The 15,395-nt window shown below is 35.0% G+C and overlaps 1 protein-coding gene across 1 annotated transcript in view; it reads left to right on the forward strand.

Moving 5' to 3' along the window:
- The first annotated feature begins 7,027 nt into the window (after window positions 1–7,027).
- Ptp36E (protein tyrosine phosphatase 36E) overlaps window positions 7,028–15,395 on the forward strand; it is a 625,696-nt gene continuing 617,328 nt past the window's right edge. The window contains exon 1 of the mRNA XM_089638731.1: window positions 7,028–7,284. The gene's annotated coding sequence lies outside the window, so the exon portion shown is untranslated. The remainder of the gene's footprint in view (window positions 7,285–15,395) is intronic.

Raw genomic sequence — 15,395 nt, forward strand, 5'->3', positions numbered from 1 at the left:
AATTTGGGGGTCCACGAGATTCAAATGGGGGTACATACGAACGGACCCCCATTTACCTCAAGTCAACATTTAGGATGACACAATAGACCTAACACAAATATAAAGGATGAATGACACAATAGACCTAACACAAATATAATAGACTGAGAAATTACTTATTTGATATTCGTATTTTTATATTTCGTAAAGTTGTTAATTGAGGTATATAAATAGAGTCTACGTTCTTTTTCTCGTCAAAAATAATATATTCAAGCAAAACATTGCACATTGGAAGCTGCGAATTTCCCTAGTTCCCCAACTTGTTTTAAAAAAACGTCCAAGTAATAATAACGCTAAACATTTAAATGCACTTCACACAGACTTCAAAACTAAGTTTAAGGACATTTCGACTATGGAAATGCAACGTTGAAGAATTGGATATCATGTGACAAGAAGAACTGACCGGAATAAGCACTGACAAAGAGCTTAAGGGGTAGTTCCGTAGGGCTAGCTACAGAAATAAATTTCCGTTGCTTATCCTCCTTCATTTTCATTTGGTGTAATACCTAACAAGGGTGCCCCTGACTGCAAAATGTAAAGACAGAGCAACTATACCGCCACCCGGTTGTTGGGCAGGCAAGGGAATATTTTTACTAAAAAAATAAATGATTGTCACATGGGACGTTAATAGTTTTAGGAAAATTCAATATTCGGCAGGCAGGGAGTCTACGGAAAAAAAAAATTTGGCAAGTGGTCTACGGGGCAAAAAATTTTGGGAATCTCTGGTCTAGGCCCTCTGACGTTTCGGGTAAATTCCGCTAACTTGAAAATTAAGACCTGATTTCATACTGAAATAGGATGTGACTCATGTAATACTAGATTTCTTCAAAAGCATCGTTTCTGCTCATATAATTTTTGGATAATATCGAAGAAAATATGTTTAAGAAAGTTAAATCCATTGGATGAATTACATTACATTACAGTAAAATTGTTCACAATTACTTTTTATATATTTGACGTTTGTCAAGAATCAAACATTCTAAGGTTTCTTGAAAATGTCAATCCCTCCTTTACCGGCCGCTGGAGTAGTTTCCCTATTGGCCGACAGAGCGCATAAGAGCGATATACGAATACGTACAATTTCATTTATTTAAGGTTAAACGCAACGCTCGAGGTATTCTACGTGTTCACAGATGGCGTTAATTAATTAATTTACATTAAAATTGTTCACAATTACTTTTTATATATTTGACGTTTGTCAAGAATCAAACATTCTAAGGTTTCTTGAAAATGTCAATCCCTCCTTTACCGGCCGCTGGAGTAGTTTCCCTATTGGCCGACAGAGCGCATAAGAGCGATATACGAATACGTACAATTTCATTTATTTAAGGTTAAACGCAACGCTCGAGGTATTCTACGTGTTCACAGATGGCGTTAATTAATTAATTTACATTAAAATTGTTCACAATTACTTTTTATATATTTGACGTTTGTCAAGAATCAAACATTCTAAGGTTTCTTGAAAATGTCAATCCCTCCTTTACCGGCCGCTGGAGTAGTTTCCCTATTGGCCGACAGAGCGCATAAGAGCGATATACGAATACGTACAATTTCATTTATTTAAGGTTAAACGCAACGCTCGAGGTATTCTACGTGTTCACAGATGGCGTTAATTAATTAATTTTGTTTAAATACGCTTTTGCAAGGTATTGCTTTACAATATTAAGACAAGAGTAGGTACAGTTTTAAATGAGCTCGAAAAATAAAATAAAGGTATTTAGGTTAGTTTAATAAATAAAGAAATATTAAAAAAAAGTTATTATAGGTTAGGTTGGGTTATTATAGGTTAGGATAGGTTAGTTTAGGATAGGTTAGGTTGCGTTATGCTAGGTTAGGTTAGGTTAGGTTAGGTTAGGTTGGGTTAGTATAGGTTAGGTTATTATAGGTTAGGTTAAATTAAATAATAATGATAATAATAGCCAAATTAATAATTTATTCTTTTTAAGTACGCACTATTTAGCCGGAATATTGTATTACATTTTTTTTAAATTTAAGTTGTGCAATTGTCTCTTCTTCTTCTTCAATGGCGCTACAGCCCATTTCGAGCCTTGGCCTCCTTTAACATGAGCCTCCACCGCCCTCTGTCCTCGGCCGTCGTCTTCCAATCTGCAACATGGTAGTCCTCTGGCATCTTTCCTGACATCGTCCTCCCATCTCAGCCTAGGTCTGCCCGCCTTTCGTTTGCCTCCCGGGTGTCCTGTTAGAACCTTCTTTGGTACACGTGTGCTTGGCATTCGGTGCACATGTCCGGCCCATCTTAGTCTTTGGAGCCGTAAATGAGTAGAGAGTCTGGGAGCTTGGTAGACGTCATATAGCTCCTTATTGTGGCGGATTCTCCATGCCTCTCCCTCTCGCACCGCTCCTAAGATTCTTCGAAGTACCTTTCTTTCGAAGGTGTCCAGCCGTTCCGCAGACTTTGCTGTCAGTGTTCCCGCCTCACATCCAAGACCGTTCTAATAATTGTTTTACACAGGGTTATTTTGGTTTTCCTATGGACGTTTCGGGATTTGAACACTGGCAGCAACGCGAAGTAAGTGTTGTTAGCGGCTGTGATGCGCTTTCTTACTTCTACTGGGTCTTCGTTGTCCTGCGTTATGATGGAGCCCAGGTAGGCAAACTCTTCGACCACTTCAAAGTTATAGGAGTTTTTAAAATTCACTTTATCTTTTATTCTGCGGTGTGGGGTTCTGGTTTGCATCATGATTTTAGTTTTGTTCTCATTGATTTGCAAGCCCACCTCTCTTGCTGCAGTCTCCAAAGGGTCAAACACCTCTCTTACAGCCTGTAAGGATCTTCCAACAATGTTAAGGTCGTCTGCATATCCAACTATTTGATTGCTTTTGTAGCAAATGTTTGAGTCGGTAGCAATCATTGTCTTCCTCACGACGTGCTCCAGAACTATATTGAAGAGAGTGGGAGCTAAGCCATCACCTTGTTTCAGCCCCTGGGAGACGTTAAAATCCTCCGTTGTTTCACCTCCTATCCTTACTCGACATCGTGATCCAACCATCGTTGCTTTTACAAGCTTGACTATTTAGGGCGGTATACCAAAATTTAGGAGTATTTCATATATTTTCTCCCTATCTATACTGTCATATGCCTGTTTGAAGTCAACAAATAGTTGATATATATCTATATCGAATTCCCAGCATTTTGTCAGGATTTGTCGAGTAGTAAAGAGTTGATCAGTGGTGGATCTCCCCCTCCTAAAACCTGCCTGATACTCTCCCAGCAAGTTCTCTGAATGACGTTCTAGTCTTTCTTTCAAAATTGTTGTGAAGATTTTATACGCTGTACAAAGTAACAATATTCCTCTATGATTTTCACATTTCAATTTGTCTCCCTTTTTATGTATGGGGCATATTATACTAGTTTGCCACTCTTCTGGTACTCTTTCGGCGGTCCATATTTTAACAATAAGATTGTGTAGCAGGTTTTTCAGATCTTCGTTTCCATATTTATAGAGCTCTGCCGGGATATTGTCTCCTCCCGGTGTTTTATTGTTTTTCAATTTATTTAGGGCAGCCCTTACTTCTGCCACCGATGGTGCTCTAGTCGTTTCATCATTATTTAGCTCCTCCGGAATGTGAGTTGGTTCGACTGTCAGGTTGTTATTGGGATTCAAGAGCTGTTGGAAGTATTCTTTCCACCTAGTTTTAATCTTTTCCTTATCTCCTATTATGTCTCCATTACTATCTCTGCACAGGGATGTGTTGGGTTTGAAGCCCTTTTTAAATACATTGACGCCTTTATATGCCTCATGTGGATTGTTATTAACAAAATCATTTTCCATTTTCAACAATATGTTGTTAAAATATAGTCTCTTCTTTCTTTTAATCAAATGGTTAGCATCTCTTCGTGCTTGTTCGTAGGCTTGTCTTTTTGATCGTGTTCCTCTTTCTATACATAATTTTCTTAGCTCATTTTTCTTGCAGACGCTCTGTATGCACTCCTCATCGAACCAGGGATTTCTAACCTGCCTAGGTCTATTTCCAATGCCTGATTCTGCCGCTGTCAGCAGTGCATCTCTCAGACTGGTCCAATCCTCTTCTAAATCGTTTGAGGAGAGCTGATCACTCAGTTGGTTTGGTAGGTTTGTTGACAGTGAGTCGTGGTATCTATCCAATCCTTCTGGTGTTTTAAGAGCATCGATGTTTAGCTTTGGGATACTTGGCTGATTTCCTCTTCTATCTCTTGCTATTCTGCATCTATAGCTGGCTACTACCAAATAGTGATCCGAATCACAGTTAGCTCCTCTGTAACTTCTTACATTTGTGATACTGGTCGCCCCTCTTCTTTCAATTAGGATATGGTCTATTTGATTATGGTATCTGCCGCCAGGTGATGTCCATGTCCATTTATGTATATTCTTCCTTGGGAACTGTGTTGAAGCTATTATCATGTTTCGTGATTCTGCAAAGTCAATCACCCTTGATCCGTTGTTATTGCTTTCCATATGAAGACTGTTTTTTCCTGTAACCTGTTGGTCTGCCGGATCCTGACCGATTTTAGCATTAAGGTCTCCAATAACCATTTTAATATCATTGGATGGTATGGTGTCATATGTCTGCTCCAGTTTGTTATAAAATGTATCCTTAGTTGTTTCATCTTTGTCTTCTGCAATTGTCTCTAGCCGCTCATATCAGGAATACCGACAAAAGAAAATATCATCAATAGAAATTATTCTGGCTGTCATCCCATGCAACGGAAACGAATTTTCATTTTATGTAATTGAAAATTAAAAATTTCCCCAATGCTGTCAGATTTCTTTTATAGTAACTAAGGTAAATCAGAAGGTTTTATTAAAAAATATTTCGTATTTTCCGTGTCCAGCGATTCCGAATATTTACCTTTATTAATTTACCTTTAACCATTTAGGTAATTATTCGGTAAAGGTAAAGTTTTATCCGAACAACTGTCATTCTTATTATACCTAAATTGAACATTTTATTATACATTAACTCCTTCCTGTCCCGTGTTTTAAAAATATATACTCACCTTCTCTCTGTGAATGACCTAATATATGTAACTGTTTTTAGTATCACTTAAACTGGGCGAAGCCCAAGGAAGTGCCGCCCGCAGGGCCTAGCAGCAAAAAACCCGCGGAGCAGGTTTTTAACAGCTATTTATAATTATTACACTATCTTTTTTTATAATGGTACTACCATAATAAGGGAATTCGCCTAGCTTAACGTATTTAATAAATAAATAAAATATGATGTTTTTATAGAAAATTATTTTATTTCGTTTTTTCAAAATTGGAACTGATTTGTCAAGAATTCAGACTCTCCGTGATTTTTGTCCGTGAGTCTGAGCTAATAATAAATAACATAAAATAATATATTTGATGTTTTTAGCATGATGCAGAGTGGTATATACTCCGAAAGTCACCCTAGTTAAGTCGTGGTTAGTGTTTATATCTAAAAATCCAGGTACTTCCAAACCTTCGCCTTATCCAACTACTTCTCCTTCCCACTCTAATCAGCTACACAATATACCCCAAGTTGGGGATGCCATAGTCCCACTGGCTCCAGTTAGAAGGGGTGAGTTTGGACACTTGTACGGTATTCACTGTATAAAAAAGGATAATCAATGTTGTTTGCGAGGTATGCGGTTCGCCTTTTCTGTGTTGTTGGACAAAGACTAGATAGTTTCAAAAACCATATTCGATGCTTTGAATAATTTTAGTGCTATTTTGTGACTAGATCTGAATAGCCAGGTATTTTCACACATTTTTCTGTTTTATATTCTTCTTTTTCCCACCATTCCCCTAGCTTCAAAACACGTAAAAAAGCCATTTACCAACTACACTCCTCGCCTCAGCGTTCGAAATTAAAATAAAAAATGGTTCATACTGTGCGTGAGATGAAAAGCAATCTCCTGATTCAATGTCAAAAGCGAAAACCCCTACGCTGTAATATATACTTTATTATAGACTGTGACAAATAAGTCAAAAGGTTTTATATTTTGCAAAACGTCATTACATAGATGTGCGTCATAGAAAATATATAAGGGATTGTTGCAATTTAGATTTTGAGCCATAATCCTTGGCGCTAAATGACCCCGCCACTACATCTTCCCCCTTAAAATTCAGCCAGAAACAACTTATTGGAATGCACACGTACCTTTACGTAATTTTCCATCTAATTGGTAGCATCACTAATTTGATTGGCCTCATTAAAAATTCATTATTATTACTTATTTGAAATCATCTAAATTTCTATGGACAAACCAATTAGCAAATTTAATATCAACCCCTGCCACTTCCGCCCCCTAATTACGCAATAATAATAAATTGCTCCCGATACAAGGGATTAAATTAATACACCATTTCTTCTCCTGTTCTGCCCCAACACATTTCTCTGGTGGCTCAACTTTTCCATCAAGCTTGGTCCATATAAAAATCCGCCTCCCAAGAAGTCTGAATATCAGTTAAAATCAACGCATTCCTAAAAAGGTGCATTAATAACAAACTTACCAATCCTAATACGCCTTTACATAATAAAACATTTAGCTGAGGTTTGACGAATTTTCCTTAGTTTGCTTGCTTTTTCAAGCCCGCCTATAGTCCCAATCCGCATTGCATTCAATTAATGAAATAGTATAAACGCTTTTGTTAAAATATTTTTGCTTAATACGACTTGTAATTAGCATTTCATATGATCACTGTGCTCTTTTCCTGCGGGTTGCTTATTTTCCCAGTTAGTTTGTTTGTTTCGGTTTTTATTTCAGGATTTAGTTTCAGCCGGCATACCGTAACACGCCCCCCTCGATATCTCGTGAGAGCATCCCTGCGTTTCGTTGCAAGCTTTCCGCGCAAAGTGCGCGCGGCGTCTCTCTCGCTCCGAAGGCAAGACGGAGAGGTCGGGTGAGACGGGAACACTGGCGTCGCTGTGTCGGGCGTCGAAAGCTGTATCCCAAAGCTCATCCCGACAGTGCTGAAAGCGCCGCGACGTAGTAAACAGCGCCCACGCTCTGCCGACGAAATTCAAAAGTACACCGTTTGAAAAAATCGCGAGAAAGAAAACGTCAGGCTTTAACGCGTTTTGCAACCATCATTTTCAAATTTTTAGAATGTTATCCGAAATTCGCGCGCTTTTCATTTTGCCTTTATATTAATTTATCCCTATATAAACCGTTTACAACTATTTATGTGGATTAGTTCTGTGTTTGTTTGTTTGAATTGAGTGAATCTTTTATGGTGTTTTTTTCCTGTCAGTGAGTGATATAGCATTACCGGTTCAGGTATGTGTATACTATATATTAATAGACTTAGTATTTAGCTGAGAATCTGAGCCCTGACCTGTAAATAGTTATTTTGGGTTCGCGCACGAACAGCTGTTTGGGTATTTGACTGATAATTAATTAATCGAACTAATATTTTTTTGACACAAATAATTTATTTTGAAATCAATTTTGTGTTTTTGTCAAGCAAATATGTTAAAAAACTATAAATTGGTTTTAATAATTAAACAAAACATATTCTCGAAAAAGAAACAAATGCAAGAATGTGTATTTCTCTAATTCTCTAACAATATTTTATAAGATCACTTAGCGTTAGTTTTCCAATGACTATTAAAACCTTATTGATATATTTTTAAAACGGTTTTCATTTACCAGCAAAAACCACACACGCCCATTAAATTTTTCAGTTCACCCAATCCGCTTTTATAAAACTCATATTTAATGATTGTTCTTGAAAATTTTAGATTAACCAACTATTTATAATATGAATAAGACTGAAAACCTCATTGTGTTCACGAAGGTGTAAATTTATTTTGTGGTGTGTTTTCGCCTAATTAAAACTGCATACAATTTTCTCCCTGAAATTTCTAGGTCATGTCAACTATTTTTAAACAGCGTCATTTACATCGTATGTAATCAAGTGGTATTTTGTGTTCCATGTAAATATATTGATAAATGCCATTAAACATCGGTTTAAAGACTGTTGAAACTGGGACGAAGTCAGGTAGAAAAACAAACATTAGGTATTTTTGTTATTCTATTGATTGGATTTTGAATTTGAAGCATTTATATAATTTTTTGAAAGTGATTTTGTGAGCTGTGCAAATTTCATGATGCTATTCTCATTCTTATGGAGGTTTCATATATCAACTCATAGATTTTCTGTCCTATAAGAATATCGGAAATAATTCTCCAAAACCAATCCAGACCGAATATGCCCCACTTTGAAATACTCCTCTAATGGATATTTCAATACACGTTTAAGGAAATTGAATTAATGACCACTTACTCCATTGAGGGCGGCCATCACTGGACTACTGTGTTTCTCAAATTCACATAATAATCAATGTTACCCCGTTGAAGACCTAACTTATATGGTCAAACCGGATGACAGAGGTTCATGTTAATGAACAACCATTACGGTACAAATTCAAGACCTAATATCAATCAAAATTTTACAGGACGCACGTTCTCGTTAATGATTTATGCCTGTGACAGACTACGCTATATTCTCGTGGCTTGGCCCATTTCGGAATATCGCTCGCTGTATATTTCCATTGGTAGTGTCTGGCGAGCGATATGCCGAAATAGGGCAAGCCATGATGAGTATAGCGTAATGCTTCTCCACCTTTAAACTAGTAGTTCTGTGAACATCAGATCATGCATCCAAAAAAGTATGTTTCTAATTTTATAAATGAAAAAAAAACTTCCACTGAAATCATAAGGTTTGTAGTTGAAAACCCACATAAAAACTACCTCTGAAATCATAAGATTTTTTACTAACCCAACTAAAAAATTAGAAACCAAATATTCATACAACACTTTTTATTTGTTGTAAGAACTTATACAATTTATCCAAAGAAACGTCACTATCTTAATGATGAATCTATTTTCAGTACTACTATAATAATAAAAAATGCGAAAATAACTCCAAATATAGATGATACTTATAAATTCGAAAAAGATTCTCTATTGGACTACCGTCCACCATCTCTAATAGTAAATGAAAAGTATCAGCAAATTGACAAACAGATAAAAAGCAAAAAAAAACAATCGAGTTAAAACAGGACTAGGTTAAGTCAATTAACATTTTAACTGTCCGCTTCTCTGGCAGTGAAGAAAAACCGTTAGAATTGTTGTGTCTGTGCCAGTAGTAGGTGTAATTTATTTCTAACTACGGAATAATATATTCAAACATTTTATAATACGGAAAATATTTCATAAAAAGTATAATCTTGTGAAAAAGATAGTAGCAAATAAAAAAATTTTGCATTCAGAAAATGAAGAAAATGTTGGGAGTTCTTAGTCAAAGTATGATACAGATAAATATGTCCGAAGGAAAGATGGTCGAATTAGCTCAGTGGTAGAGAAGAGCCCGCGCAAGGATAAGGTCATGGGTTCAATTCCTAGATGTATTTTCGTTTGAGAGTCGCAAATATTGTCCTCAATGATAAAAAATTTAAACATTTTCTTAGGCCTTTCGGGGGCCTAATGCTGCGTATGCATACGCGAGCCGAACTGCCGAACTGAACCTAAACTTATGGGAAAAGGACGAAGCAACTGCAAATGGCGCGAAACGCCGCTTGTAGTTGCTTCGTTCCAATCCGGTAATTCGTAGCTCTGTTCGCGTTTTGGTTCGCAAATGTATACGTACCATAAGAGTTGATAGGTCTTGTGTTAATTAGCGACATCGTGTTTCTTTCAAATCTCTTCAATCAGCCATCTAACACTATTCGCTTTAGTCTGAGTGTGCTCAGTGTTTATTTAAAAAATGGTTTGTTTTTCAAAGCATTTTGTTTCCGAAACGATGTTGCCTTTGAGGGATATTGTTTTGACACAATGTCAATGTTATTTTAATTCAAAGATAAATGTCTTTTTGAATGCGTCATCAGTTTTTCAAGTTGGTTATTTAAAACGAACATTTTTGGTATAATATACTAGTATATTATTTGTTTGAGGCTTAGTGATGAGGATGGAATAAAAATAATGTTTTCTTGGAAATGGTTTGTCATTTTCATTCCTTCTTCCTCTTCCAGGCGTTTCTTTCGTTCTTTCACTCCAACTCTTACTTTTTTCTTACATTCCTTATATACTTCTTTCGCTCGATACTTCTCTTCGCTGGAAGCACTGCCAGCCGCAATCAGACACAACCATGCTTTCTTCTTTTCTGAGACCAGTGCTTTAATCTCATCATCCCACCATGCATCACCTTTCTTCCTACCTTGCGTACTTATTCCACAAACCTCCCTAGCAGATTCACAAAGACACACTTTTATGTGGTTCCATGTTTCGTCTATGCTTAGACCATCCATTTCCTTCGCATTCAATCTTATCTCTGCACAATTCACATACTTACTTCTCACATTATCGTTTTGCAGTTTTTCTATTTTGACTCTTGTCGGAGCTGGTACCGTTTTCACTTTAGAGCGCCAACCGCGAAAGAGGTTTACTCTCGACACTACAAGAAAGTGGTCAGTTTCGACCTCAGCCCCTCTGAAAACTCTTGTGTCCTCGGTAACAGCTCTCAACCTAGAGTCATAAAATATATGATTTTTTAAATAGTTTATTATTCAAGTTTGACCGTTTGTTTCACCGGTGAACATTCTACTAAAATGCATGTTTTTTAAAACTCAATTTTAACCTTTGTGCATAAAGGAACTGTATGGAGGTTAAGACCTGAATTGCATGCGCGAATAACAGTTTAGAAACGACTTTTTATTTGGTGAATGTGGCATCTCTGACGGCTTTGAAATAAATTATCTTTGAGATTTTGCGTTTTATTTTTTGACAGTTGTTTTCCAATTTATTTTAGATAAAGTTATTCTGGGGAAAAGTATTAAAAGTATTGCGATGTAAACATGAAATGTGTGTGAATAAAAGATTGCAAAACAAAGAAAACAATCGCAACAAAATATATAGATAGTTTTTTTATTCCGGCATTTTAACAAAGCTCATGAAGTTAATTGTCGTCGGGTCACTAATTCTCGTCCCACAATCAAAAGGTTAATTAAGTAATTTTTATACCACAATAAAAAAAAAATCAAATGCCGCTAAAAATGGTTGACAAAAACAATCAGGGATTGTGTCAATAAAAGCAAATATAAAACTTAATGATTTGACGATAAACGCCAATAATTACATCATTTATTCCTCATAATGTAATAGGCACCATTTTGAAAAGGTTCATAAGGTTTCAATTTTAATTAAATTTCGTAATTATTCGGTCTCTAATCAGACAAGTATCATTCTCTTTGCTCTACCAATGAGTTTGCAGTCAATGTTTACTTGTACGTTTGTTTTAATACGTTTGCTGGGAAAATAAACATTTGTTAAAAATACAAGAAGATTTAATCCACGAATCTGGGCAGGAAACCAAAGTATTAGTCTTCTCGGCTATTAAACGGTCTTGAGTAGGTACCAAAACTTATTTTCTTTGCAAAACAATATCATAGTCAACCTCTGTCGTTGTATCCGTAGTTGGAAGAAAGTCACCCCATGTTTCGGGCACTTGAATGACTTCTCGAAAGATGCTTTAGAAATGTTGTGACAAAGAAACTCAATAGAAGTAAGTTCCCAATAAATGAAATATAAACTCGTCAAAATCTGAAGCCATTTAAGTATTCTTATCAACGATGCATAAGAGGTAGGTTCTATCTATTCAACTATTATCTAAATATGTAAAGTATAATATCGCTATCTTTATATTCACTGCTTTAACTGTTATTATGTTTTTTGCTTTCGTTTTATATATTTTTTCTTTTTTGATTCAGTTGATCGTGGCACATAACAAAGAACTATTTAAAAATGCTTAGACTTTTATCTTTCAAATGTGGCACATATATATATATATAAACGTCTTGGATACTTAAAGATTAATACACCTAAACTTAGAAAGTAACTGACTGATCTAATATGTTTACACTAAATAATTCACAGCCATCTTGACACTGCATTATGTCTTAGCAATATTGAAATAAATGTTCCCAATTCACATTGTTTGAGACGCCTGAGCATATTTAACCTGAATTCATTTAAAATAATATCCATTATTTTTGCGCTCTGACCCAAATATTTCGAATATATATAAGATAGGAGTGTGCTAAAGTAGACATTTTTGTCCATTATTCGGATTCAAAAAAAAAGTTCTGCTGTTGCTAAAACGTATGTTATGTCTCTTATTTATTTTTCTACTATTTGTCATTTGAGTGAGCGTTCATATATCTTTTTGATTTTGTATTTTTATTTACATGTATGAATATTAATGTATCCTACGTTTGAGTAGATTTTTTAAATTGTTGTACCTATTTGTGAATTACCTGAGTTTTTATGACCGGATTGTTCTCACGTAAGTGAGATCGTCAGTAAAAACCAAGTATAAATTATCATTGATTGATGCTAGAACTAATTTTGTTATAATTACAAACGTCCCTGAAGAACCGTCGTGAAACATCCACATCTTACAATAGTTTCTATAAAAAAGTAGAAAAGTGCGTATTAGTAAAGTGTTGTTAAGGCTTAAAAATGTCCCCTGGCTTAGTTCATTTTCATGAAATAATGAATTTTGTTGAAACAAAATGTAAGCATTTTTAAAGACAATTTTTTAAATTTCACTTTTTTTTCGGAAAGGAATTAATGCAAATCTTGGATGTAGAAATTAACCCAATTACAGACATCCAATCGAACTGAAACTCGGCAGATTGACTCGACTTTTGGTGGAAACCACGTACACACACGAAGACACATACGCATTTCTAACACTACATCAAAAACATACGATATATACCGACATTATGTCGGTATATATCGTATGATATATATGTAGGTATATATCGTATGATATTTATGTCGGTATATATCGTATGATATATATGTCGGTATAAATCATATTATATATATGTCGGTATATATCGTATGATATATATGTCGGTATATATCGTATTATATATATGTCGGTATATATCGTATGATATATATGTCGGTATATATCGTATGATATATATGTAGGTATATATCGTATGATATATATGTCGGTATAAATCGTATGATATATATGTCGGTATATATCGTATGATATATATGTAGGTATATATCGTATGCTATATATGTCGGTATATATCGTATGATATATATGTCAGTATATATCGTATTATATATATGTCGGTATATATCGTATGATATATATGTCGGTATATATCGTATGATATATATGTAGGTATATATCGTATGATATATATGTCGGTATATATCGTATGATATATATGTCGGTATATATCGTATGATATATATGTCGGTATATATCGTATGATATATATATATGTCGGTATATATCGTATGATATATGTGTCGGTATTATCGTATGTTTTTGATGTAGTGTCGGCATTTGAGTCCAGTCCCTGAAAACGAACTTACAATCCTCGGTCAAAGTTTTAAAAGACATTTAAAAATAGATTATTTTATTTTAAATCAATTATTTTTTACGGGTTGATTTTTATCTTCGTAGCTACTTCCTTATCACTGTAAACATTTTAGTAAGAGTATGTGATTCTATCATTTACGAATTCAATTATACCCCGACAGACATTGATAATAAGCAGAACATCAATAAAATGCATAATTTATGTAAATCCGCCTTTTGAATTTGAGCGATTCGTTCTATTTTCTATTCAGAATTGGTTCCAACCGCTGCGCGCCGGAGCGCATGCCTTGGTCTATTTTGGTTTCATGAATGAACTAGGAATATTTATGGCAAGTCTCATAACTTAAGAGTGATTCAAACGGCTGCCGTTTCTTCCACTGGTTCCATAGCCGAGTCCGCCACCTGATTCCTTATTCCTGACTCTTGACTCTCGGCTATTTCAGTCCGGAGTGATTGAAAATGTAGGAATATTCATGATCAAACCCCAGATCGATAGCATTTTTGTAAGGTTGTGTTGTGTTCGTACAAACAGGCCTCCAACTCATCTTGCAAGGAGTTAATGAATAATTGGTTATTTTAGATTAAACAGGGATTTATTATTACTCCGCGTAATATAATGGTGACTCGATAATCGACCTAACTAGAAGCTAACTAATTAGAATATGAAAAAGTAAGTTTCTCTGAGAGCCTACCCATTGGCCCTGGCGACAACTGGCCACTGGCTCCATCTTGCGGACTTCCACGCAAGCTCTATGCACTGCCATCTGTGCTTGCATCTATGATGCTCTTACTTCCCAACAGGTTGCAATAAAATAACGGTCGATATTTGCTTGTAAACCTCCCACTTCCATTAGCTTCACCATATTGACCCGCTAGCTCTGGGTAGTTGGAACTGTTTTAGGGTGATTGAACGGAAAAAAAAACTATCCATGTCCTCTCTTCTACGAAACTTAATAAAAATTCCGCTTTTTTGTTAATACTAATAAATTTATATTTATTTATAACAAACAGGATACTTTCCTTAAAAATAAAAATACAGATTACCTTACCCCGATCTTTGAAATAAAAAATGAGGTGAGCAATTATAGACCGATCTGGTGTCCCCCAAGGGTCACATCTGAGGCCAATATTTTTTTTACAGTTTGTGAATGACCCTCTTACTATCTTCAACGATATCCAAGTTTGAATTTTTGCGGACGACAGGAAGATACAAAGCATTAAGTAATATTAATGACTGTTAAACATTGTCAAATGAATTTTAAAACTTTCTTTAGTGCCAAGAGATCTATTTATAACTAAATGCGAACTACGACATATCGTAGAAAAGAAACGCAATTAATTTATGACTACTCCATAAATGATAAGTGACTTACGACTATGGCCTATAACTACTATCTTAATGAAATCTATATTTACATGTAGAAACTTACACTAAAATTTAAATTAACAATTTAATTTTACATCTAATTAAATAAAACTTATTTTTAGCACTACGCATTCTCAATCTATTATTTTTTCATCTTGCATGGAGGAGTATTTTGAATTTTGTTTTTGTGATGTCATGCTCATTTAGATGGTCTCTGTGTTAAAAAATAAAATAGTAAAAATTTTAAAATTCTAGTTGAAATTGAATATAAAAAATATATAAATATAAGGGGTAAACGGTATAATCTGGTGTAACGAGAGAAGCGCAGTATAATTTCCCCTGTGAACTTCATAGCTTTGAAAAATCACAAAAATTAAATGAAAGAGAACACGCCATGTTGTTAATTCCATATTTAAAAAAAATCTATCCAAAGAGTGTCTAAATTGTCGTTTGTAACAATACCTGCTACACGGAGAGAAATCGATTGATCTCACGATGTATTAACAGGTCTTATTAATAAAACATCAATTTAAGAATGTTGTATTGATTTGCTTTGATATAACGATACAAAGAATTTTCATTGCAATGCGAAAATATTCTAATTGAACA

Source organism: Hesperophylax consimilis, chromosome 13, assembly GCF_061612785.1.
Source record: "Hesperophylax consimilis isolate HC1 chromosome 13, BYU_Hcon_1.0, whole genome shotgun sequence".
Taxonomy (NCBI): domain Eukaryota; kingdom Metazoa; phylum Arthropoda; class Insecta; order Trichoptera; family Limnephilidae; genus Hesperophylax; species Hesperophylax consimilis.